At 39.2% G+C, this 26252-nt stretch overlaps 1 protein-coding gene across 3 annotated transcripts in view; it reads left to right on the top strand.

The window, feature by feature from the left end:
• The window catches only part of RMND5A (required for meiotic nuclear division 5 homolog A), a 120539-nt gene that overhangs the window by 43086 nt on the left and 51201 nt on the right, over positions 1-26252 (top strand). The window lies entirely within an intron of this gene.

Below are 26252 nucleotides of genomic sequence, written 5' to 3'. Positions count from 1 at the left end.
TGAGCCTTTCTTCTTCTTCTTCCTTCTTCCTTCTTCCTTCTTCTTCTTCCTTCCCCTTCTCCTTCCTCCTCTTTCTCCTCTTCCTCCTCTTCATTATTTTGATTGATCTTACAGACAGAAGAAGGGGGAGAGAGAGAGAGAGAAAGGGAAAAAAAATCTATTTGTTGTTCCACTTATTTTATACATTCATTGGTTGATTCTTGTGTGTGCCCTGACCAGGGATGAAAGCTGCAATTTGGATGACACTCTAACCAACTGAGCTACCCTACCAGGACACTTGAGCCTTTCTTTAAATCCAGTTTGGGTGAAAGAGATTTCTGTTTGTAGGAACCAAGAGTTCTGACTCTTATAAGCAGCTAGATGCTCTCTGGGTCTCTCCACTTGTATTGGGCTTCAGTGTCTATGAAACTGTATTGGTTTTGCCCTTTTCAGTCTGAAGATCATTCTCAAAAGAGAAGATAATTTCTGCTTTTCTGCCTTCTGTCACATTATATCATTAACTCTAAGCTATGGGCTTCTATTGTTCTTACTACGTACTTCTGTTTTGAGCAGTATGAAATGACATTATTTAGTTGATAATGGTAATTACTGTATTTGTTGAATTATAGTCCAGTCCTCAGAGGAAAGCCTGGACCTTTGCAGTCAGATCTTATATTAGATGCAGGATCAGAGAATTCTACTAGATCTGGAGGTAGTACAAACCCATTTTTACCAAGTCAGGTTGATTTGAGAAGGGAAAAGACCCTCACACCTTTTAAGCTATGTCAGCTAATCTAGCCTGTAATTGTACTGATTTTAAATTAATGAATTTGTTATTAATGCCTCTGTTAATGTGCTTTTGTATCAGTTTTTATTTGTGTTTTCTAAAATCAAGATTTTTAAAAAATGTGTGGAGTGGGAGATTTGTGGCAAGACCTGCCTCTCAGATTCAGCTACTGTGTATTAAAGGTTTACTGTGAGATAGGCCCTAGTAGAGGTTCGTGTACATTATTTAATCCAGTCTTTTTTTTTTTTTTTTTTGACAGAGAGAAAGAAGGTCAGAGAAAGGGACAGGCAGGGACAAACAGACAAGGAAGGGAGAGAGATGAGATGCATCAATTCTTCGTTGTGACACCTTAGTTCATTTACTGCTTTCTCATATGTGCCTTGACCAGGGGCTCCAGCAGAGTGAGTGACCCCCTGGCTCAAGCCAGTGACCTTGGGCTTCAAGCCTGTGACCTTTGGACTCAAGCCAGTAACTTCGTGCTCAAACCGAATGACCCCCGCTCAAGCTGGTGACCTCGGGGTTTCTAACCTGGGTCCTCTGTGTCCCAGTTTGACACTCTATCCACTGTGCGACCGCCTGGTCAGACCAACACTTTGTAAGGTAGGGATTATTGTCCACAGATAGAGATGTGAAAACTAAGACTTTGATTAAGTAACCTACCTCCATCACAGAACTAGAAAGCAAATTGAGGAGCTGGGATTAAAACCCAGATTGTAAGACGTTGAGGAGCTCTTCTCAACTGGTTTTCCTTGAGGGACTTGATCCTAGTGACCTGAAGTTCTCTCCTGTGCATCTGGATGGTAAGAGATATGTGCCATCTTTGGGAGTTTTAGTAAAATAGTCACTCAAATTTCTGAAGTCTGTTCAGATAAGGAGACAAAGAAGCAGTTTACCAGAACCAAAAGGTATGCAAAAAAATTGTGAGGGACAGGGGTGCAAGTGTGACAGATGGTTACATTAGGGAGGATTTTAAGGATCTTAGAATCCCAGCAGAGTAGTTTGGCATATCTCTGACCTTGCCACATTACTCCCCTTTGTTTATAAAGAAAAACTTGTCAGTTTGGCTTTATCCCCCCTCCCCACTCCTTTTTCTTGATCTGGCAAAACCTACTTTCTCTTAACTTTGAAAACCAAAGTATAAGTATGAATGCCATACAGTGGATAGAATGGAATGTTTAAGAAGGTAGCATTCACTGGTCCTGGCTGGGTTGCTCAGTGATGCACCAGAGGTCACAGGTTTAACCTCTAGTCAGGACACATGAGAAGTAATCAATGTGTACACTACTAAAGGAAACAACTAAGTGAAACGAGTTGATGCTTCTTTCTTTCTCTTCCTCTTGCCCTTTCTATCTCTGAAATCGATGGAAAAATTTTAAAAATGTAGTATCTAAATCTAAAAAATTGTATCTACAGCTCTGGCCAACTGGCTCAGTTGGTTAGATCAGTGTTTTTCAACCAGTGTGCCACAAGACATGGTCAGGTGTGCCGTGGGGAAATTAAACATGGGTCCCCAAACTACGGCCCGTGTGCCGGATACAGCCTGCAGAGGCTATTTATCCGGCCCGCCGCCAGCCGCTTCCATCTGAACATAAACATTCCCCTCACAATCCCTCCAGCTATCAGCGACAGGAAGAGTGGAGGCACAGCCAACGCCCACTGACCAATCACCTTCTAGGATTCATCCCGACCACTAGCGATGAACCAATAGTAGGCCGCCTCTCCATCCACACCCAGGAAGGTCCCGCTGGGGCTGCCGTGCACTTGTCAACTTGTCATTGTGTGGCTGTGGCGAGTAGTTGAAGCTGCTACACCTCCCCATGGTCCTGATTTCTAATCCTGGTCAGGACTGGAGGTAAATGTTGCCACCACTAGATGAAGCCTCAGCCTCAGCTGGTTATGTCTATCCTGATGGTGTATATAGATATTTGACCTTTTTCTTTTTAAAAGAGGCCCCGCAGAGAGGGTGATATACAATGCATCACAATGTTATCTATATTGTATATGGCCTCCTGAAGGGTCTTCTTAAAGAGCTCAAATCTCTATGTACACCATCAAAACAGAACCAAGGTTCCTGCACCCAGCTGACCATGGGATTTGAACCCACAACCTCAGGGAGAACTCTAGTATTTATCAGAATCCTTACCTAGAAAGCAAACGTCTCAATCTGACAGTAGAGATGCTCTGAGGACTTATGATGTTACACAAGTACCCAACATTTTCTAAAATTGATTTTGTCCAGTCTCTATATAGAGAGAGTATTTGCCAAATTGATTTGAACCCACAACCTTGATGAAAGCTCCAGTATCTATTAGCGGGACTGTATATATGAGGGGATACATGGGACTGTATATATGAGGGGTTACATGGGACTATATATATGAGGTTACATGGGACTGTATATATGAGATTACATGGGACTGTATATGAGGGGATGTTACGTGGGACTGTATATATGAGGGATGTTACATGGGACTGTATATATGAGGGATGTTACATGGGACTGTATATATGAGGGGGTTATCCTTTTTTATTTAATTTTTTTTAATAAATGTAATTTATTTAAACTTTAAATAAATTCTAACAGTTAGAGTGTCATTTTGGTAGGTGGTGTGCCCCAGGATTTTGTAAATGTAAAAAATGTGCCGCAGCTCAAAAAAGGTTGAAAATCACTGGTTAGATCATCGTCAGGATATATATACAAGGATGACCATTTCAATTCCTGGTCAGGGCACATACAGAAACAGTTGGATGTTCCTGTCTTTCTCTCTCCCTTCCTCTCTAAAATTAATAAATTAAAATAATAAAATAAAATATCTACAAATGCTGATTATGACACACTACTAAATTTATTTTTTAGACCAGTGGTAGTCAACCTGGTCCCTACCACCCACTAGGGGGCATTCCAGCTTTCATGGTGGGTGGTAACGGAGCAACCAAAGTATAAATAAAAAGATAGATTTAACTATAGTAAGTTGTTTTATAAAGATTTATTCTGCCAAACTTAGTGAAAATCCGACATAAAGTACTTGGTAAGTAATTATTATTATATGCTTTAACTTGTTATAACTCTGCTTTATAAATTTTATAAAGTTAAGTTACTTCCCTACTTTATAAATCACCATTACTGTGCAACTGGTGGGTGGTTAGAAAATTTTACTACTAACAGAGATACAAAAATGGGCAATAGGTATAAAAAAGGTTGACTACCCCTGTTTTAGACTGCTTTTGCAAGGCACTGCTGTTTGGTATATGCTTAAACGTGGGTTATTTTATCCCAGGGCATGTGCCTCCTCATTAGCTTTACTAGGCTTGCTACATTTTTTCTAAAGGGTTTAGATTAATTGGTAATCCACCATTATGAATAAGAAGTCCTGTTTCTTAGATTCTCATGTACACTTGGTATTATCAGCTTTTTAAAAATTTTAAGTTAATCACATGGCTGTGAAACAGTATCTAGTTATGTTCATTTGCATTTCTTTCATCTTAAGGTTGAGTGCCTCTTTCCATGTTTAATTATTAGAATTTTCCCCCTTTTTGATTTCTTGCTTATTTTGCCCATTTTTAAAAGTTAGGCTGTTGGTCTGCACTTTTGATGATATATGTAAGGTCTGTGGATAATGGGGAAAGGTCAGACCCTGTGACCTTTGGCTAGGACCGCCTACAACCAAGCGCGCCAAAAGAAACTTTCCAGGAGCCCTTTGGAAAAAAAGCGACCGTCTGCCAGCCAATGAGATTTTACCACGTCATATTAACTCAACCGCCCTAGAGACCCTTTAAATATCTCCCACGCGGGTCACCACTTGCGACTTCCCTGGCCCCCATCTTTTCTCGGGGCCAGGGAACCTCGCTGGGCTGGATGCGCGCTGTACTCAATAAAGCCTTTACTATTCCACACTTTGTGGCTCTGGCCCCTTCCTTCCTTCTTGGCAGGGAAAAATACCTTACAGTATGGATTTTTAAAAAGAAAACAACTTTTGGATACTAATTTTTTGCAGATTACATGTGAAGTAGGTATTATTTCAAACTGAGTGGAGCTAGGATCCAAATCTTATTCTCTGTTAAGTATTCTTTGCAGTATACCAGTCACTCCTAAACCAGATTAACTGGATGCTTAGAAGGGAAATTGATTCCTGGTGGTTGCTGCAATAGCCCAACAATTTTTCTTCAAAAGCAGATGAGGAAGTTAAAAAAAAAAGTATTAAAGAATTGGTACTTAGGAATTAAAACAAATATTGGGTTTTATCATGTACTGTTAACCACTGTGCTCAATAATTATAATTTCACAAAATGTATTTCAGAAATGGATTGGTTTTGAATGGTGAGCAATGAAAGTCAGTGCTTAAAACAGGGGTCCCCAAATTATGGCCCGCGGGCCACATGCGGTCCCCTGAGCCATTTATCCGGCCCCTGCCGCACTTCTAGAAGGGGCACCTCTTTCATTGGTGGTCAGTGAGAGGAGCATAGTTCCCATTGAAATACTGGTCAGTTTGTTGATTTAAATTTACTTGTTCCTTATTTTAAATATTGTATTTGTTCCCATTTTGTTTTTTTACTTTAAAATAAGATATGTGCAGTGTGCATAGGGATTTGTTCAGAGTTTTTTTTTATAGTCTGGCCCTTCAACGGTCTGAGGGACAGTGAACTGGCCCCCTGTGTAAAAAGTTTGGAGACCCCTGCCTTAAAATCTAACCAGTTTGTAAGCATGTTCATGTTACTGCTAAAGCAATAGGATGGTCTGTTTGGATTTCATAGTTTCATAAATTTACTCCTTCTCTATTTCATCTTCCACATTTTAAAACTTTAAATCATCAAACATGTGAATGGCACTAAAAGTACATGAGATGGATTATGCATTAGTGTGTCTTGGATTTCTCTTTCCATGCCATAACACCTCCAGGCAGACACACCCTTGAATGTGTGTATTACTTTTGATTACTCTTTGAATCCCGCTTTCAGATGAGAAACATCTTTCCAAGAGTTTTCCCTCTTTTTATCTTTAAAGAAAAAAGTATAGTAAAACAAAAGTGCTAATAGTTATTTCTCTTTATTAGCCACTTGGCTGGTTTGTAGCACTGCTGATTTTCTGGGCAGCCTTGCAAACTAGTTTGGTCGCCTAGCAACAGAAGCTGGACCTGATCCTAGCTCTGATGCAATAATAACTTGCAGTTATAACAAAAGGAGTTCTGAGACTGTGTTGTATTTTCTCAACCTCTTTTTATAATTTTAGCTTTAGTTTTTACTACCAGTGAATATAAAATAATCTACGAAAAAAGTTTACTTATCTACCGCAATGTTTAAACTGGAAAATCAGAATGTTGGTGGGAGGGAGTTCAGACGTTTTCATTGAATGCATTACTTATTTACATTTTAATTGTATTTCCCAAGACTAGCAAATAGGTTATATTTTTGTATTTGAATGTAGTAGAGATATCCTGAATGTTAAAGGTGTACAATTTTCTTACCTTTGTAGTAGTGACAGTGGTATATAAAGGTACCATGGAAATAAAAGTGCATGAAAAGCAGCATTGTAAAACTGTTTAAATTTGTTGAAATATTAAGACTATTATATTTTAAAGTCCTAGATGATCACAATTTTCTTTCAGTATGTAAAGGAAAGATTTAAAAGAATTCTGTTGGATCTGCATGGTTCACTCTGGTGGTAGTTACTAAACTTCTGACTTAATGCATACTGCTAAATAAAATTGTTTTAACATGGCTCTGTTCTTTAAGCTGAGCAAAGTTGTTTTCTTCCCTGCAGAGCATCCACCTGATAAATTTGTTGGGAGTTAATGGGGATTGGAGAATAATCAGTCATTAAATGAACAAGTGGAAATCTGAACACTGTATTTGGATTTGTGTGTGTGTGTGTCTGTGTGGTGTGTGTGTGAGTGAGAGAGAGAGAGACAGACAGAGAGGGACAGATCGGAACAGACAGATGGGAAGGGAGAGAGATGAGAAGCATCAATTCTTTGTTGTGGCACCTTAGTTGTTCATCGACTGCTTTCTCATATGTGCCTTGACCAGGGGGCTACAGCAGACCGAGTAACCCCTTGCTCGAGCCAGTGACCTTGGGCTCAAGCTGGTCAGCCTTGCTCAAAACAGATGAGCCCGCGCTCAAATTGGCAACCTCTGGGTTTCGAACGGGTCCTCTGTATCCCAGTCTGATGCTCTATCCACTGCACCACCACCTGGTCAGGCTGTATTTGGATTGAATGAGGTTGATAGATCTGTGAGGACTCTTAGTCTTAAGGATTTTTTTTTCTTCCCCCGACAGAGACAGAGAGTCATAGAGGGACAGTTAGGGACAGACAGAAAAGGAGAGAGATGAGAAGCATCAATTCTTTGTTGTAGCTCCTTAGTTGTTCAGTGATTGCTTTCTCATATGTGCCTTGTTGGGGGGGGGGCTACAGCAGAACGAGTGACCCCTTGCTGAAGCCAGTGACTTTGGGCCACTAACCTTTGGGGTCAAGCCAGCGACCAAGGGGTCATGTCTATGATCCCACACTCAAGCCAGGACTGTGTGCTCAAGCTAGTGATCCTGTGCTCAAGCTGGCATCCCCAGGGTTTTGAATGTGGGTCCACTGCATCCCAGTCCAACACTATTCTGCGCCACTGCCTGATCAGGCTCAATGATTTTTTTTTTAAGATTTTATTTATTGATTTTAAAGAGAGAATAGGGAGAGAAAGGCAGGAGGTGGAGCAGGGAGCATCAGCTCATAGTTGTTGCTTCTCATATGTGCCTTGACCAGGCAAACCTGGGGTTTCGAACTGGCGACCTCAGCATCCCACGCTTTATCCACTGCACCTCCACAGGCCAGACATCAGTGATTCTTGCTTATAGGGTGCACTTAGACATTTAGGGAGCTATTGGCAGATTCCTGAGTTTGTAATAAATTCTGTCATCTTTAGGTACCCATTCCTTTATTCATTTGAATGACCGTTTGTCTCTTCGGGACTAAAATAAGAGAGTAGCTGTGACATCTGTTACCCTTTATCTCTGCTCTAGAAGGGGAATAAAGTAGCATCATTGCCACTTACAATGTTTTAGTTGTAGATAACACAAAGATAAAATAATTTGCTTAAAGGTATTGATGAACTATTATAACATCATCTCTCAACAGGCAGAATCTGAGGAACAGATAGAAAATTAGAGAACTTTAAGTAATTGCTCATTCTTCAGAGCTAGGGATAGTCTATTTAGTATGTACATAGAAGGTATAGCTTTAGCATCTAGTTATCCTGTATTACTAAGTATGTATCATACATACTAGGCCAAGAAAGGTGTGTGAAAAGAAAAATGAATAAAAATTAAGACTGACAGTAATTTTTCTTTTTTTTTCTTTTTTTTTTTTTTTGCCTGAGTAATTAAAAATTGTATATATTTAGTTTTAGGCTATTGACTTGACATTTAAGGATAGGATAGACAAGAGAACTCTGCATTTTGATGATGTAAATGACGGCTGGTTTGCATTTTCCACTGTAAGTTATCTTCTACCTGTTCTTGTATATACCAGAAAATAATCCTGTGTTGCTTGGACTCTTATTTAAGCTATGATTGATTTAAGATTGTAATTTCAGTAAATCTAAATGATTTTATCTAATTAAATTGATGTGCCCTTTTTTTGTGCGAGAGAGGGACAGATAGGAACAGACAGGAAGGGAGATGAGAAGCATCAATTCTTTGTTGTAGCACCATAGTTGTTCATTGATTGCTTCCTCATATGTGCCTTGATGGGGGGGGGGGGGGCTATGGTTGAGTGAGTGAGCCCTTGCTCAAGCCAGTGACCTTAGACTTCAAGCCAGCAACCAGTGGAGCAGTCTATGATCCCATACTCAAGCCAGCAACTTTGGGGTTTTGAACCTGGGTCCTCTGCATCCCAGGCTAATGCTCTGCCCACTGCACCACCATCCGGTCAGGCCAAATTGATGTGCTTTAGAAAAGAAAAAGAAATGCAAGAAGTTTAATGGGGGAATGCCTATGAACGATAATAGGGGTGGAAGTAAAATTGGGCAGGAAAACTTTCAGACCACAAGGGATAGACTTGTTCTTTGTTTACTCTTGATGTTCCAAGTTGCTGTTTGGTATCTTTCCCTCCTGTCTGAAGAAACTACTTTAGCAGTTCTTTGAGAGCAGGTCTTCTAGTAACAGCTTCAGTTTTCCTTCATCTGAGAATATCTACTTCCTCTTCATTCCTGAAGGATATTTTCACTTGATATAAAATTCTAGGATTGCAGTTTTTTTTCTTTCTTTCAGTATTTGAAAAATGCTATACCACTTCATTCTGATCTTCATGGTTTCTTTTGAGAAATCTGGTCACTTGAAATCCCAGTATGGATTTCATCATTTTTCTCAAGCTACTTTCAAGAATATTTTCCTTGCCTTTAGTTTTCAGCAGTTTGATTGCCAGCTATGTGAGTATGGATTTTTTTTTTGAGTAGATCCTTTTAGGAGCTTACTGATCTTACTGAATTTGTAAGTTTATGTCTTTTACCAAGTTTGAGAAATATTTTTGTACAGTAAATATTCTTCTTTCTGGTACTCCAATGACATGAAAGAGCATTTGTTACTGTCTCACAGATCCCTGAGGCCATCTTCATTATTTTAAAAACTTATTTTGTTCAGATTAGCTAATATCTATTGATCTTTACTGACTTTTTTTTTTTTAAGAGAGAGAGAGATAGGCCAACAGGGAGAGAGATGAAAAGTATCAGTTCATAGTTGTGGCACTTCTGGTTCATGAATTGTTTTCATACGTGCCTTGACAGGGGTGGGGGACTCCAGCTGAGCCAGAGATTCCTTAACAAGCCACCATCCTTGGGCTCAGTGGGGTCATGTTTATGATACCATGTTCAAACCAGAGAGACCTTGGGGATTTGAACCTGGGTCCTGAGCATCCCAGGCCAGAGGTCTATCCACTGTGCCACCAGCTGGTCAGGCAGATCTTGAGTGTTTTGCACTCTCACCTTCATTTTGCTATTAAGTTCATCCAGTGAGTTTTTATTTTGAATACTGTATCTTCTGTTTCTTTGCAAAGACTTTCTTTTTCTTTCAAGATTATTTGCCCTTTGTTACTGAAGCAATTTTGTAACTTCTCTAAAATCTTTGATGTTTCCAGCATCTTTGTCATCTTAGCATTGGTGCCTGTTGAACATCTTTTCTTATGTGAGTTAGATTTTCCTAGTTCTTGATATGCCAAGTAATTTTGTGTCCCAGAGATTTTTATTTTATTTCATTTTTAATTTTTTCCACTTTTTTATTTTTCAATTACTGTTGTCATGTAATGTTTATATTAGCTTCAGGTGTATAACATAGCAATTAGACATTTCTTTCCCTTGTAAAGTGGTCATCCCAATAATTTTAGTATGCATCTAATACTATATATAGTTACTATAATATTAAGTATGTACTTTACATCCCTGTATTTTAAAACTGATTTGTACTTAATTCCTTCACCTTTTCACCCAACCCCTCAACCCCTCTTCCATTTGGCAACCATCAATTTGTTCTCTGTATATATGAGTTTGTTTTTGTTTTGTTTGTTCATTTGTTTTTTTAGATTCCACACATAAGTGAAATCATAATGGTATTTGTTTTCCTTTCTCTGACTTATTTCACTTAGCATGATACCCTCTAGGTGCATCTTTGTTGTCGCAGATGGTAAGATTTCATTCTTTTGTATGGCTGAGTAATATTCCATTGCATATATGTCATACATCTTTTTTATCCAGGTGTGTATTGGTGGACTCTTAGGTTTTCCTCATATACACACACACACACATTTTTTTTTTTTACAGTGTAGACAGAGAGTCAGAGAGAAGGATAGATAAGGACAGACAGACAGGAACAGAGAGATGAGAAGCATCAATCATTAGTTTTTCGTTGCGCGTTGCAACACCTTAGTTGTTCATTGATTGCTTTCTCATATGTGCCTTGACCGTGAGCCTTCAGCAGACCGAATAACCCCTTGTTCAAACCAGTGACCTTGGGTCCAAGCTGGTGAGCTTTTGCTCAAACCAGGTGAGCCCATGCTCAAACTGGCTACCTTGGGGTCTCAAACCTGGGTCCTCTGCATCCCAGTCCGATGCTCTATCCACTGCGCCACTGCCTCATCAGGCCCATATCTTGAATATTGTAAATAATGCTTCAGTGAACATAAGGGGTGCATAAATCTTTTGGAATTAGTATTTTGGATTTTTTTTTGGATAAATCCTAAGAAGTAGAATTGGTGGATCATATGGTAGTTCTATTTTTAATTTTTTTTTTTTAAGTGAGAGGAGTGGAGATAAGAGAGACAGACTCCCACATGTGCCTTAACCAGAATCCACCTTGCAACCCCCATCTGAGGCCAATGCTAGAATCAACCGAGCTATCCTCAATGCCTGAGACCAGTGCTTGGACCAGCGGAGCATTCTATCTTCAGGGCCTGGGGCTGACACTCGAACCAATTGATCCACTGGCCACAGGAGGGGGAGAGAAGCAGATAGTCACTTCTCTAGTATGCCCTGACTGTAGATCGAACCCAGGACATCAGCACAATGGGCCAATGCTCTGTCCATAGAGCCTCATTTTTTGAGGAACCTCCATTCTGTTCTTCATAGTGGCTGTACCAGTTTGCAATCCCATCAACAGTACATATGGTTTCCCTCTTCACATTCTTGTTTGTTGATTTATTTATGATAGCCATTCTGACAAGTATGAAGTGATATCTCATTGTTTTGATTTGCATTTCTCTTAAGATTAGTGATGTTGAATATCTTTTCATATGCCTTTTGGTATATGTCCTCTGGAGAAATGTCTACTCAAGTCCTCTGCACGTGTTGTTGTTGTTTAGTGTTAAGTTGTATGAGTTTCTTATGTGTATTTGGGGTGTTAACTTTTTATCAGGTATGTTATTGTGTTATCTTTCAATCATTGTGTTATCTTTTTGGTATATTGATAGTTTCCTTTACTGTGCAAGAACTTTTTTATTTTGGTGTACTCTCATTTGTTTATTTTTTTTTATTTTATTTCCCATGTTCAAGGTGACATATCCAAAAAGATATTACTAAGAGCAATGACATGTAAGAGAATTTACACCTGGATTTTCTTTCTTTTTTTTTTTTTATAGAGACAGAGTCAGAGAGAGGGATAGATAGGGACAGACAGACAGGAACGGAGAGAGATGAGAAGCATCAATCATCAGTTTTTTGTTGCATCACCTTAGTTGTTCATTGATTGCTTTCGCATACATGCCTTGACTGGGGGCTACAGCAAACCGAGTAACCCCTTGCTCAAGCCAGCGACCTTGGGTCCAAGCTGGTGAGCTTTTACTCAAACCACATGAGCCTGCGCTCTAGCTGGCGACCTTGGGGGTCTCAAACCTGGGTCCTCCACATCCCAGTCTGACACTCTATCCACTGCGCCACTGCCTGGTCAGGCTACACCTGAATTTTCTTCTAAGAGATTTATGGTTTCAGGTCTCACATTTAAGCCTTTAATCCATTTTGAGTTTATTCTTGTATATGTTGTAAGTTAACTAGTTATAATTTTTTGCATATATCTGTTTAGTTTATCCAGTACCATTTATTGAAGAAACTGCCTTTACAGTACTTTATATTTTTCCCTTCTTTATGACAGATGAATTGACCATATAGGCATAGGTTTACTTCTGGGCTCTCTGTTCTGTTTCATTGATCTGTGTCTTTTTATGCCAGTACCATGCTGTTTTGGTTACTATAGCTTTGTAGTATAGTTTGATATCAGGTAGCATGATACCTCCAACTTTATTCTTTCTTAAGAATTCTTTAGCTTTTCAGGGTCTTTAGTGGTTCTAAATAAATTTTAGGACTCTTTGTTCTAGTTCTGTGAAACATACCATTGGTATTTTGATAGTTGAATTGGCTCTGTACATTGCTTTGGGTAGTATGGACATTTTTACAATGTTCATTCTTCCTATCTATGAGTACAGTATATACTTTCATTTATTTCTATCTCTAGTTTCTTTTTTTAATGTCTTAATAGTGTTCTGAGTGTAGGTCTTGGTTTATATTTAATACCCTGCTATTTTACATTTAATTGTAAATGGGGTTTTCTTAATTCTCTTTCTGATATTTCATTATTGGTGTAATAAATGCAACCAACTTTGACTTAATTTTTTTATCCTGCTACTTTACTGAATTCATTTCTCAGTTTTAATAGTTTGATAGATTCTTTAGTGTTCTCTATATGTAGTATCATATCATCTACAAATAATCAGTTTTATTTATTTCCAATTTGGATGAGTTTTTTATTTATTTTTTTCTGGTCTTAATTGTTATGGCTAGAACTTCCTGTACTACATTGAATAAAGTGGTGAATGTCGACAGCCTTTTTTTCTTTTTTTTGTTTTTAAAGCAAGGGGGAGGGAGAAAGAGACAGGGACAGACAGGAAGGAAGGGAGAGAGATGAGAAGCATCAGTTCTTCATTGTAGCACCGTACTTCAGATTGTTTTCTCATATGTGCCTTGGTGGGGGGTGGGGAGTGGGGGGAGCCGCTCCAGCCCAGCCAGTAACACTTTGCTCAAACCAGCAACCTTAGGTTTCAAGCTGGCAACCATGGGGCCATCTCTGTGATCCTGCACTCAAGCTGGAGAGCTCGTGCTCAAGCCAGCAACCTCGGGGTTTTGAACCTGGGTCCTCTGCATTCCAGGCTGATGCTCTATCCACTGTGCCACTGCCTGACCAGACCTTGTTTTGTTGTGGTTTTTTTTTTTTTTTTTTTGTATTTTTCCGAAGTTAGAAGTGGGGAGGCAGTCAGACTTACTCCCACATGTGCCTGACCAGAATCCAACCGGCATGCCCACCAGGAGGCAATGCTATGCCCATCTGGGGTGTTGCTCCATTGTGGCTGGAGCCATTCTAGCGCCTGAGGTGGAGGCAGTGGAGCCGGGGAAGAGAGAAAAAGAGGGAGGAAAGAGGGGAGAAACAGATGGGCACTTCTCTGTGTGCCCTGGCTGGGAATTAAACCTGGGACATTCATATACCGGGCCAGCGCTCTACCTCTGAGCCAACTGGCCAGGGTTCTTTTTTCTTTTGTGATAGACAGAGAGAGGGGCAGACAAACAGGAAGGGAGAGAGATGAGAAGCATCAGTTCTTCGTTATGGCACCTTAGTTGTTAATCAGTTGCCTTAACGGGGGGGGGGGGTTGTTCTACAGCATAGTGAGTGACCCCTTGCTCAAGCCAGCGACCGTGGGGTCATGTCTATTATCCCACACTCATGCTGGTGAGCTGTGCTCAAGAAGATGTCCTTGGAGTTTCCAACCTGGGTCCTCTGCATCTCAGTCCAATGCTATATCCACTGTCCTACCACCTGGTCAGGCAGGCCTTGTTTTGTTCTTAATCTTAAAAAAGCTTTCAGCTCTTAACTTTTGAAAAATACACTGTTAGCTGTGGGCTTGTCATCTATGGCCTTTATTATGTTGAGGTGTATTTTCTCTATATTCATTTTGCCGAGAATTTTAATCATAATTACTGTTGAATTTTGTCAAATACTTTTCTGTATCTATTGATAGGATCATTTGGTTTTTATCTTTATTGTTTTTAAAGGTAATGTATCGTGTTAATTGATTTGTGGATATTGGATCAACCTTGCCTCCCAGGAATAAATTCCATTTGATCATTATGTATCATGTTTTTAATATATTGCTGAATTCAGTTTGCTAATATTTTGGTGAGGATTTTTGCATTTGTATTCATCAGGAATATTGGCCTATAATTTTCTTTTCTGCAGTGTCTTCGTTTGGTTTTGTTATCAGGGTAATGCTCGCCTTCTAAAATGAGTTTGGGAGCCTAGTCTCCTTTTAAGATTATTTGAAATATATACTTTGAGAAGGGTAGGTATTAATTTTTTTGAATGTTTGGTAAAGTTCACATGTAAAGTCATCTGTCTAAGACTTGTTTGTTGGGAGTTTTATAAGTGATTTGATTTTGTTAGTAGTCTATTAAGATGTTCTGTTTCTTCCTGATTAGTGTTAGAAGATTGTAAGTTTCTAGGAATTTATCCATTTATTTTAGGTTGTTCAGTTTGTTGGCATATAATTGTTTGTATCAATAGTATTTTCTTATATATAATTTTTGTATTTCTGTGGTATTGGTTGTCATTTCTTTTACTTCTGATTTTATTTGGGTCCTCATTTTTCTTGATGAGTCTGTCTAAAGATATATCAATTTTGTTACATTTTCGAAAACCAGCACTTGGTTTCATTGATCTTTTGTATTTTTTAGACTATTTTTTAATTTTTGCACTAATTTTTATTATTTCCTTTTTTTAAAAATAATTTTATTTTTTTAATGGGGTGACATCAATAAATCAGGATACATATATTCAAAGATAACAAGTCCAGGTTATCTTGTCGTTCAATTATGTTGCATACCCATCACCCAAAGTCAGATTGTCCTCTGTCACCTTCTATCTAGTTTTCTTTGTGCCCCTCCCCCTCCCCCTTTCCTTCTCCCTTTCCCCCCTCCCCACGTAACCACCACACTCTTTATCAATGTCTCTTAGTTTCACTTTTATGTCCCACCTACGTATGGAATAATGCAGTTCCTGTTTTTTTCTGATTTACTTATTTCGCTTCGTATCATGTTATCAAGATCCCACCATTTTGCTGTAAATGTTCTGATGTCATCATTTCTTATGGCTGAGTAGTATTCCATAGTGTATATGTGCCACATCTTCTTTATCCAGTCATCTATTGATGGGCTTTTTGGTTGTTTCCATCTCCTGGCCACTGTGAACAATGCTGCAATGAACATGGGGCTGCATGTGTCTTTACGTATTAATGTTTCTGAGTTTTTGGGGTATATACCCAGTAGAGGGATTGCTGGGTCATAAGGTAATTCTATTTTCAGTTTTTTGAGGAACCACCATACTTTCTTCCATAATGGTTGTACTACTTTACATTCCTACCAACAGTGGATGAGGGTTCCTTTTTCTCCACAGTCTCTCCAACATTTCCTATTACCTGTCTTGCTAATGATAGCTAATCAAACAGGTGTGAGGTGGTAGCAGTTTTGATTTGCATTTCTCTAATAGCTAAAGAAGATGAGCATCTTTTCATATGTCTGTTAGCCATTTGTACTTCCTCCTGGGAGAAGTGTCTGTTCATATCCTCTTCCCATTTTTTTATTGGATTGTTTGTTTGTTTGTTGTTGAGTTTTATGAGTTCTTTGTATATTTTGGATATTAGGCCCTTATCTGAGCTGTTGTTTGAAAATATCATTTCCCATTTAGTTGGCTTTCTGTTTATTTTGTTATCAGTTTCTCTTGCTGAGCAAAAACTTCTTAGTCTGATGTAGTCCCATTCATTAATTTTTGCCTTCACTTCTCTTGCCTGTGGAGTCAAATTCATAAAATGCTCTTTAAAACCCAGGTCCATGAGTTGAGTACCTATGTCTTCTTCTATGTACTTAATTGTTTCAGGTCTTATGTTTAGATCTTTGATCCATTTTGAGTTAATTTTAGAACACGGGGACAAACTGTAGTCCAGTTTCATTCTTTTGCATATGGCTTTCCAGTTTTCCCAGCACCATTTATTGAAGAGGCTTTCTTTTCTCCATTGTGTGTTGTTGGCCCCTTTATCAAAAATTATTTGACTATATATATGTGGTTTTATTTCTGGACTTTCTATTCTGTTCCATTGGTCTGAGTGTCTATTTTTCTGCCAATACCATGCTGTTTTGATTGTCGTGGCCCTATAATAGAGTTTGAAGTCAGGTATTGTAATGCCCCCAGCTTCATTCTTTTTCTTTAGGATTGCTTTGGCTATTTGGGGTTTTTTATAGTTCCATATAAATCTGATGATTTTTTGGTGTATTTCTTTAAAAAATGTCATTGGAATTTTGATGGGAATTGCATTAACTTTGTATATTGCTTTGGGTAATATAGCCATCTTGATTATATTTATTCTTCTTAGCAAAGAACAAGGTATGTTCTTCCATCTCATTATATCTTTTTCGATTTCCCTTAACAATGGTTTATAGTTTTCATTATATAAGTCCTTTACATTCTTTGTTATGTTTATTCCTAAGTATTTAATTTTTTTCATTGCAATTGTGAAGGGGATTATTCTTTTGAGTTCGTTCTCAATTGTTTCATTGTTGGCATATAGAAAGGCTATTGACTTCTGTATGTTAATTTTGTATCCTGCGACCTTACTGTATTGGCTTATTGTTTCTAGTAGTCTTTTCGTGGATTCTTTGGGGTTTTCGATGTATAGGATCATATCATCTGCAAAAAGTGATACCTTTACTTCTTCTTTTCCGATATGGATGCCTTTTATTTCTTTGTCTTGTCTGATTGCTCTGGCTAGAACCTCTAGTACCACATTAAATAAGAGTGGAGAGAGTGGACAACCCTGTCTTGTTCCTGATTTAAGGGGGAAAGCCTTCAGTTTAGTGCCATTTAATATGATGTTAGCTGATGGTTTATCATATATGGCCTTTATCATGTTGAGATATTTTCCTTCTATACCCATTTTGTTGAGGGTCTTAAACATAAAATTGTGTTGTATTTTATCGAAAGCCTTTTCTGCGTCTATTGATAAGATCATGTGGTTTTTGTTCTTTGTTTTGTTGATATGGTGTATTACGTTAACCGTTTTACGTATGTTGAACCATCCTTGAGATTCTGGGATGAATCCCACTTGATCATGATGTATTATTTTTTTAATATGTTGTTGTATTCGATTTGCTAGTATTTTGTTTAGTATTTTAGCATCTGTATTCATTAGAGATATTGGTCTGTAGTTTTCTTTTTTTGTGCCATCCTTGCCTGGTTTTGGTATGAAGGTTATGTTGGCCTCATAAAATGTGTTCGGAAGTATTGCTGCTTCTTCAATTTTTTGGAAGACTTTGAGTAGAATAGGAACCAAGTCTTCTTTGAATGTTTGATAAAATTCGCTGGTATAGCCGTCAGGGCCTGGACTTTTATTTTTCGGGAGGTTTTTTAATGGTTTTTTCTATCTTCTCTACTAATAGGTCTGTTTAGGCTTTCTGCTTCTTCTTGACTCAGTCTAGGAAGGTTGTATTGTTCTAGGAATTTATCCATTTCTTCTAGGTTGTTGAATTTAGTGGCATAAAGTTTTTCATAGTATTCTACAATAATTCTTTGTACATCTACTGTATCCGTGGTGATTTCTCCTCTTTCATTTTGGATTTTGTTTATATGAGTTCTTTCTCTTTTTTCCTTGGTAAGTCTTGCCAAGGGTTTGTCAATTTTGTTGATCTTTTCAAAGAACCAGCTCCTTGTTCTATTAATTTTGTCTATAGTTTTTCTGTTCTCTAATTCATTTATTTCTGCTCTGATTTTTATTATCTCCTTTCTTCGGCTGGTTTTGGGTTGTCTTTGTTCTTCTTTTTCTAGTTCCTTAAGGTGGGAAGTTAAGTGGCTCTCTTGGGCTCTCTCTTGTTTGTTCATATATGCCTGAAGTGATATGAACTTCCCTCTTATCACTGCTTTTGCTGCATGCCATAGATTCTGATATGTCGTATTGTCATTTTCATTAGTCTGTATATATCTTTTGATTTCTGCACTTATTTCTTTGACCCATTCATTTTTTAAAAGTATGTTGTTTAGTTTCCACATTTTTGTGGGATGTTTTTCCTCTTTTTTGCAGTTGAATTCTAGTTTCAAGGCTTTATGATCAGAAAATATGCTTGGTACATCTTCGATTGTTCTGAATTTGCTGATGTTGTTTTGTGGCCCAACATATCGTCAATTTCTCCATGTACACTGGAGAAAATTGTATACTCAGTCACTTTGGGATGAAATGTCCTGTAGATGTCTATCATATCCAGGTGCTCTAGTGTTTTGTTTAAGGCCACTATGTCTTTGTTGATTCTCTGTTTGGATGACTGATCTAGAGCCGTCAGCGGTATATTGAGGTCTCCAAGTATGATTGTATTTTTGTCAGTTTTTGTTTTAAAGTCAATAAGTATAACTGTCTTATATATTTTGGTGCTCCTTGGTTTGGTGCATATATATTAAGAATTGTTATGTTTTCTTGATTCAGTGTCCCCTTAGCCATTATGAAATGGCCATTTTTGTCTCTGAGTACTTTTGCTGTCTTGTAGTCAGCATTATCCAATATGAGTATTGCTACGCCTGCTTTTTTTTGGATGTTATTTGCTTGGAGTATTGTTTTCCAGCCTTTCACTTTGAATTTGTTTTTATCCTTGTTACTTAGATGAGTTTCCTGTAGGCAGCATACAGTTGGATTTTCTTATTTAATCCATTCTGCTACTCTTTGCCTTTTTATTGGTGAGTTTAATTTGTTTATATTTAATGTAATTATTGACACTTGTGAGTTCTCTATTGCCATTTTATATCTTGCTTTCTGTTAGTTTTGTGTCTTGTTTAATCCTTCTCTTTCGTTTTTCTATCTTTTGTTTTCATTTGGTTGTATTGCATACATCTTTCCTCTGTTGCTATCTTTTTTATCTCATGTGCTTCTGTGGTGGTTTTTTCAATGGTGGTTACCTTTGAGTAATGAAAAGGGTTCCTACCCTGTTCATTGTAGCGAACTATTTTGTGAGTACTTTTGCACTCCATCATCCTTTGCTACTGTTAATCTTCATCTTCTCCCCCCCTTTCTTTTTGTTGTTGTCACAGTTTAAATTTGGTTTTATTGTGTTCTTCTTGGAGCTTTTACTTGTGGCTGTTTTTTTTTGTTGTTGTTCTTTGTGTCTGATTGGAGAACCCCCTTTAGTAATTCCTGGAGTGGGGGTTTTCTGATGATAAATTCCCTCATCTTTTCTGTATCTGTGAATGTTTTTGTTTCTCCTTCATATTTGAAGGATAGCTTTGATGAGTATAGTATTCGTGGCTGAAAGTTCCTCTCTTTCAGGACTTTAAATATTGGGGTCCACTCTCTTCTAGCTTGTAGAGTTTCTGCTGAGAAATCTGATGATAATCTAATGGGCCTTCCTTTATATGTTGTATTCTTCTTTTCCTTGGCTGCCTTGAGAATTTTTTCTTTACTGTTGGTTTGTGTCAATTTCCTTATGATATGCCTTGGAGTAGGTTTGTTGGGGTTAAGAAAACTCGGAGTTCTGTTTGCTTCTTGAACTTGAGGCTTTAGTTCTTTCCACAGGCTTGGGAAGTCCTCATCTATTATTTGTTTGAGTACGTTCTCCATTCCATTTTCTCTCTCTTCTCCCTCTGATACACCTATTATTCTTATGTTATTCTATTTGATGGAGTCGGTTAATTCTTGTAGGGCTATCTCATTTTTTTTTAATTTTTGAGTCTCTTTCTTCTTCTCTCTGTTGTGCCTCAAGTTGCTTGTCTTCTATTTCACTAATCCTCTCTGACCTGTTCTATTAGCTAAGCTTGTTACTTTGTTTTTCAGCTCGTGAATTGAGTTTTTCATCCCTGTTTGATTTGTTTTTATAGTTTCAGTTTCCTTGGACATATATTCTTTGTGTTCATTGAGTTGTTTTCTGAGCTCCCTAAATTGCCTTTCTGTGTTTTCTTGTATATCTCGGAGGATTTTTAGGATTTCTATCTTGAATTCTCTGTCATTTAACTCCAAGGTTTCCAATATATTAAATTTTTTCTCCATAGATTTTTTTCTCATCTATCTGTGTTATCTCCTTTTCTTTTGTATCCATGATATTCGATTTTCTCTTCCTTAATGACATCTGAGGGTGGTTTTGTTGATAGTATTAATGAGATTTAATAAAGAATAAAAAGTTAAAAAAATAAAAAATCAAAAAGAGTTGGTTTTTTAAAAAAATTAATAATGAAATAAAAAAAAATAAAATAAAATTAAAATTTTAAAAAAAGGAAATTATTCCCCCCCTCCTTTTTTCCTCTCCTCTCCTCTTTCCTCTTTCTTGAGAAAATCTTGTGGTGAACTGTGAATTAAAACAAACAATGCCTGTAATGGAGGGCCTGAATTGGGGAAAAGTAATAAAGAGGCCAAAAAAAAGAAAAGAAAAATGAAGGGCGTATGGACCCACAAAAAGCAAATAAGGAAAAAGTTTGGGTCAAGAATAAAATGATTTGCTTTTAGGTGTTGGTTGACTAAGCGTTATGATGAGAGGAGTAAGAGGGAAACAGGAAAATGGGGGGACAAATTAAAAAATTACTATTGTATTTAGTGGAACAAGAGCTTGATAAAATGGAGAGCCAGGGATGGGAGCACTGCTAGTGAGTTAAAAAGGTGAAGTAAAAACGCCCCAAAATGCCACAAACATAAGTTTGAGTCCCAGATAAGATAATTTGTTTGTTATTGAGGTTTGAATGAGAGGAGATGTAAAGGAGAAAGGAAGAAACTAATATAGAGGGAGAAATGAAAGAGAGAGAAAGAAAAAAAGAGGGAACGACTAAAAGAAGAAAAAAGAAAAAAGAGGAGAGAGAGAGAGAGAGTTAAGGGTTTTGGAGTGCAAGCCTCATAGAGAGAAAGGAAGAGGAAAGAAAAGATAATGGGAGATGTAACACTTATGGGTAGTGTAATTCAAGGAGAGGAGAGAGTAAGACCGGCAGAGAGTTAATCAGCCAAATTGGAGGAGGAAAAAAATATCAAGAATGAAGATAAGAGAAACAAATGAACAAATATAATAAAATGGGATAGGTTATAAAGTCTGCAGATTATTCTTGATTTTGAGAGGTTATCTTCTTGCTTTTTCTTTTCTCTCCCTCTTCCTGGTCGGTGACTCTGTACCCCGGGTTCTGCCCCTTTGGCACGCTCAGGTAGAGGTTTGCAGTTGATAAGTCTCTATGGCAATGTCATGTATTGTGCTTTAGTCTCGTTGGCAGTCAAGGCTCATTAGCATTTATAGGTTCCGACAGTGAGAGAGTCCGTGTTCCTGGAGCCTTTCTCCTAGTCTTTCCTTCCTCAATTAGTAGCCTTAGAATCCAGCTATGGGGTTGCTGGTGCCTCTGCCTGGATTTTACGAGGTTCAAAGAGCTGGCAACTCCCCACTCTATTTCCACTCAGCACGGGGCTCTGGGTAAGGCTCAGTCAGTCAGAGCTGCTAGCATAATCAGGGGGGGTTTCCGCCCACTCAAAGACCTCTGGCTCTGCCACTCTGTCCAGTAACACAGGCGGGCGCCCACTTCCGGGGCGCTTGGAGGAAACTCTCGCTCACTATCTGTGCGCGCAAACCAGGATATCCGGCCAGCAGTCTCACGCTCTGAGTGAAACCCCCAACCGCTTGGAGAAGTTCCAGCGTTGGAATTGGTTCTTGCTCCATCCCCGTGCGCGGCTTTTGCAAGGTGCTGGGGCGGCCCGAGATTCCGCCTTGGCCCACACAAAGGCCCCTGACTCTGCCCCTCTGTGCGGTAACACGGGTGTGCACTGCCGAGGAACTCGGAGGAATCTCTCGCTATCCGTGCCTGCAGACCAGAATATCAGACCCACCGCGTTTCCCTCTGATTGAATCCCCTACCAGCACGGAAAAGTTCCAACTTTGGAATTAGTTCTCGCTCCCTCCTGTGCGCGGCTTTCCCAGGGCGCTGGGGCTGCCTAGAGATTCTGCTTTCGGCCCACACAAAGACCTTTGACTCTGTCTCTCTGTGGGGTAACACGGACACCCTCTCCCGGGGCTTTGGAAGAAATTTCTCGCCCACTATCTGCGCACGCCGACCAGGAGATCAGGTAAAATGGCTGTCCCGCTTGTCTTTCTTTGTCTGGGTTTGGCACGAGTGTTAGCTTGTATTGCCCGGGTTGCCACAGGAACAGTTTTTCCTTGGCTTGGATTTCCGTGCCACAGCCTGGTTCGGCCGTTTGTGCCGCGGCCTGGATCTATTCTCTCCCTTTGCCCGCCTTAGTTTCTATATTCACAGTTCCCAGAGAAAGCCGCCCTGTTTAGGTTAGTGAGGAAGGTGGAGCATTTCTTACTCCCTATTTCCTTCGGGGTTTCGTTATATATTTAGCCAATTTTTCGCTCGACCATACCTTTGTATGTATTGCGAAACATCTGGAGTCTCCAAGGATAGGTTTTTCTGTTTCTGGTTGAAGATCTTGTTGAGTTTTGGGGGAGATTTATTGGTATCGCTTCCTACCCCACCATTACTCTGACGTCATCCCTATTTCCTTTTTTATACTTTGAGCTTTGTTCTTTTTCTAGTTCTTATAGGTGTAAGGTTAGAATGTTAATTTAAGAGTTTTCTTGTTTCTTAAGGTAAGCCTGTATTGTTATGAATTTCCCTTTTAGAAATGATTTGGTTCTGTCCCATAAATTTTGGGAAGGGTCATAATTTTCATTTTTACTTATCTTAAGGTATTTTTTACTTCTTTCTTGATATTGTTAACCCACTTTTTTAATAACATACTGTTTATCCTCCATGTGTTTGTGTTTCTTATTTTCCTTCATGTAATTGATTATTAGTTTATACCATTGTAATCAGAGAAGATGTTTGGTATGATTTCTGGATGTGACTTCAATTTTCTTAAATTTATTGAGACTTGTTTTGTGGCCTAATGTGTGATCTATACTGGGAAATTTTCAATGTGCACTTCAAAAGAATGTATATTCTGTTTTGGGGTGAAATATGTATCCTGGACATTTTTTAATGTTCTGTTATGAGAACAGCCTCAGTGAACCTAGCATCGGACTCTTCCCAGATTCCAGGTAACAACCCAGATTACTGACATCTTTATTTGTGGGGCCCAAAGCAGAGAAATATCTGAGTCTGTTGGATTTCTGACCTGTACAGCTGTGAGATAATAAATTGTTTTGTTTTAAGTTGCAGTAGAAAACTAATATGCCTGCAGACTGCCTTGGGCTAGAGGTGAAAGAAAATGGAGGGAGGAGGGAAAGCCTGCAATTTTCCCTATTTTCTGAGTCTTAGAAAAGCCCGTTCCTGTTCCTTATATTAGAAGTAAAGGGCTTCTCCTGGAGCTCTCTGTTCACTTCCTGGCTTCCCAGTTCAGAATTTTGGCTGCATTGCGCCCAGGCTGAGAAATGTTGAAGAGAGAAAAGTAGTAAACTCAACACCAGTTTTATGGCTTTCTATGTCAGTCCACTTGTAACTGTTGACTTTATAGTGTCCTCAAATGGCTGCTCCATCTATTCTGTCTTGATTTTATAACTGCATTCAGTGGGTGAGACAGGGTATAGTGTGCTTACTTGATCTTACCCAGAACTGGGTTAGTTTATTATGAAAAGAATTTTGTTCTTTTAGTGGAGCATTTTAATCTCCAATGGTAATTTCAGCTAATACTTTAGTGTACATTCTTTCAGATTTTTTCCCTAAACATTTGTAGGCATTTTTTTAATGGAGTCATAATTTTGTAGTTGTAGTTTTTGTGTGTTTTGTTTTTTGTTTTTTGATGGACAGAGAGAATCAGAGAGAGGGACAGAGACAGACAGGAAGGGAGAGAGATGAGACGCATCAGTTCTTCGTTGTGGCATCTTAGTTGTTCATTGATTGCTTAATCATTGTTTGCTTTCTCATATGTGCTTGATGGGGGCGGGGGTGCTATAGCAGAGCAAGCAACCCCTTGCTCAAGGCAGTGACCTTTGGGCTCATGTTTGTGACCCCATGCTCAAGCCAGCAACCCCACGCCAAAACCAGATGAGCCTGCACTGAAGCCAGCAACCTTGGGGGTTTTGAACCTGAGTCTTGCGCATCCCAGTCTGATGCCCTATCCAATGTTCTATTCACTGTGCCACTGCCTAGTCAGGCAGAAGCTGCTTTTTTTTTCACCTAAGGTATAGGAACATTTTAACATGTTAGTAGGTGTGCAGTAATGAGCCTCACTTTTTACAATTTTTATTTTTTTTATTTTTCTGAAGTTTGAAATGGGGAGGCAGTCAGACAGACTCCCGCATGCGCCCGACCGGGATCCACCTGGCATGCCCACCAGGGGGCGATGCTCTGCCCATCTGGGGCGCTGCTCTGTTGCAACCAGAACCATTCTAGCACCTGAGGCAGAGGCCACGGAGCCATCCTCAGTGCCCTGGCCAACTTTGCTCCAATGAAGCCTTGGCTGCGGGAGGGGAAGAGAGAGACAGAGAGGAAGGAGAGGGGGAGGGATGGAGAAGCAGATGGGCACTTCTCCTGTGTGCCCTGGCCGGGAATCGAACCTGGGACTCCTGCACGCCAGGCCAACGCTCTACCCCTGAGCCAACTGGCCAGGGCCCATGAACCTCACTTTTTAATTGTGAATAATAATATAGAAGCAACTAGCATTTTACTTAACAAATTATAGAGTGTATTAATTTTCTAGGGCTGCTAAAATAGTACCTCAGACTTAGGTGGCTTGAACAAACATTTATTTTCCCATAATTCTAGAAGCTGAAAATTTGATATCAGAGTGTCAGGGTTGGTTTCTTCTAGGGCCTCTCTCCTTGGCTTATAGGTAGCCATCTTCTCCCTGCATCTTCACATGGTATCTTTAGCTTGTGTTGCCACCATACAATACCATGGACTGGGTAGTTTAAACAATAAAAATTTATTTTCTCACAATTCTGGAGACTGAGAAGTTCAAGATCAAGGTCCTAGCGAATTCATTTCCTATGAGGATGAACAAGATCCTTTCTGGCATGCTGATGACTGCCTTCTCACTGCATCCTCATATGGTGGAGAGGGCGTGGAGAGGGAGGGAGGGGTAGAGAGAGAGTATGAACACATGCTCTGGTGTTTTTCCCCACCCTTATTTATGACTTCATTTAACCTTTATTACCTCCTTCCAGAAAAATAGTCGTATGTGGTTAGGCCTTCAGTATAGGAATTTAGGGGGAGTATGGCATATGGTCTGTTGTAGTCCAGCCATGACAAGTCTGTTACAGGGTCCTCGAACGGGAAAAGGTATGGAATTAAATAAATGATAGAGAATTAAAGATATATACATAAAGATCGGTTCAGGAGGACCACACAGCAAACAGTTTCTACTGCTCCTAAGCCGATGCAATGGCGGCCCCCAGAAGCTCATCTGTCTTTATTCAGGGAAAAACGTGGTCCATTAGCAATTCAGTTGTTTCCAAGACAACTCAAAGACAACCCCCACCATACCATTTAGATCTAACTTTACACCAATAAAGAACTAGCTTCCGGCCTCTTCTGGAGAACATGGGTGGGATAAGCAATAATCAGGTATAGCTCTTTGTTAACTGGGCAGGTGGGATGGGTGGTTAGGCCCAGCACCTGTCCCCTGGATATAAAAACACCCTGTTTTTATTTCAGTCCCCAACAATGGTCTTTTGTCTTTGTTTGTGTCCTGATTTGCTTTTTTCATTAAGGATACCAATCCTAATGGATTAGGACACACCCTAAAGACCTCATTTGAACTTAATGAGGTATACTGGGAGTGCAGTTCAGCCCATAATAGGGAGGTAGTATTATTTTTTCCACTTAAGGAAAGGAAGCTGAGGCTCAAAGACTTTGTGTAATTTGGCCACGCTCACTGCTAGTAAGAGATAGAATCAGGATTCAAACCCGCATGACCGGCTCTGGAGTCTTCCCTTAACTACCTGGCCATGCTCCCACCTCTGTCCCCCACCGTGACATTGCAGT

This window comes from Saccopteryx bilineata, chromosome 3 (genome assembly GCF_036850765.1).
Source record: "Saccopteryx bilineata isolate mSacBil1 chromosome 3, mSacBil1_pri_phased_curated, whole genome shotgun sequence".
NCBI classification, from domain to species: Eukaryota; Metazoa; Chordata; class Mammalia; order Chiroptera; family Emballonuridae; genus Saccopteryx; species Saccopteryx bilineata.
Note: the sequence above shows the minus strand (reverse complement) of the source record. Positions and strands in the feature narration are given on the sequence as shown.